We start from the raw sequence: 1693 nt of genomic DNA, 5'->3' as shown, positions 1-1693 counted from the left end.
ACTTAGTTTATGTGTACAATTTAATTGTCCTTCATCTACCTTGTAGTTGATACGTGCAGGTTGAACTCCTCGAGGTGGTCCAGGATATATACCGGGGAGAAAACCCTCTCATGAATCTGATAAACTGACCTCCAAAAAACCGTTCCCTGTCCAAAATATGTCCTTGTGGGCGTCAGAATACCTCATGCAGGATGAATTACCGTGACAGTGCTGTTTTTGAGTATCTTTAAATAATACATAGGAAATGTTTTGTTTGGGTTTTTTGTGTGTGAAAAAACCCCGTCATTTTGAACACTGCTTCTGAAGAGTGACATTGTTTCTGTTGTATCATCAGTATACATGTCTGCGTCAAGGGACGGTTCATTTAACACTTGAAATGTATGATTATCATCACCGTCATTTACACTCAGAGTTGCGAATGACAACCTCTTCCTAAATCGCTTTTCTCCTTTCTTTTGTGATAATATCTGCTGTGGTGGTGTTGGAAATTCCTTGTTGGATGTAGGATTTACATATATAGGTGTTGATATGGAAGATGCTTTCTTAAATGGACTGATTAGTAAATGCCTAACTTAACTGGACTCATTTTGTATCTCCCCATTACTGAAAGAAAAAAAATATTAAGTTGAAATATGTAATATTTTAGGGTCACAAATTCTAATATAATTTTTTGAAGTAAACGAAATCTTGGCTTAAATCCGGGGGAGCAGACGAAAATGTGCCTAAACTATAAGAAATGTCTTGGATGAACAATTATAAAATGACTTTCCAAAATGTATTTGCTTAATTTAGCTCCCAGGGTGTACAAGCTCTCACCGTGACACTTTCTAAGTATATACATATAACTTGATTCGTTAAAATAACACCAAACATTTTGATCATGTTTCTTTTGACCGTCAAAACAACAAGGTTTTTCTTCAATAGCTTTTTTTCGGTTGAACGAAATCGAAAATTACGTAAAGAGATGGATAGAGTATTCATTCTAGAGCCGTATCGCAATATTATTTTAAAGGGACACGCCCTAGTTGTTAACCATTACGCCGTTGTTTTTCGCTATTAAACCCATTTTTTTCACAAATAAAATTGCACTTTACTTACCGTTTATTATTTAGAATATACATTTCCATTCACCTGAAGTGTTTTTTGGTAATCCTGGTAATCCTGGTGTTTGTAATACCACAAAATGCATTTTTCGTATTTCATAAAATGCCACGGGCCTCTGAGAAAAAAACCGTTGAGCAGACAAGGTCTAATCTATATTCCCATTTCAATGTCACAGACGTTGGTATACCACGTGACCGTTATCATTTTGGTTCGGTTTGTTTTCTCGTGCACGGTTCGCGCAATCAACATCCGATTTGTTGTCGTTTGCTTGTTGTTCATTTGTGACATTTTTCTTCACAGTTCGTGAACATTTTCAGTAACAATAAAGTTCAGACAAGCAAGTATCTCAATACAAAACGTTACAAACCCTTAAAACCAATAATTTTGCTAAGTCTTACGATATCTGGAGAGGGGATACAACCAGGACAGAACAGTTGGAACATGTCCAGGAGAGGTGAAAGGAACGCACCCCAAGTCTGTGCGCACTCTGTGAAATTTGTCGTGACGTAGGCATTGTTGTGCTTCGAGCGACATCTACCGGTGACATCAGAATACTAACTTTCAAAATTATTTCAAGCAATTGGGACAT

The sequence above is a fragment of the Gigantopelta aegis genome, chromosome 5 (assembly GCF_016097555.1).
Source record: "Gigantopelta aegis isolate Gae_Host chromosome 5, Gae_host_genome, whole genome shotgun sequence".
Lineage (NCBI taxonomy): Eukaryota > Metazoa > Mollusca > Gastropoda > Neomphalida > Peltospiridae > Gigantopelta > Gigantopelta aegis.
The sequence above is the reverse complement of the archived record's forward strand: the minus strand, read 5'-3'. Positions refer to the sequence as shown.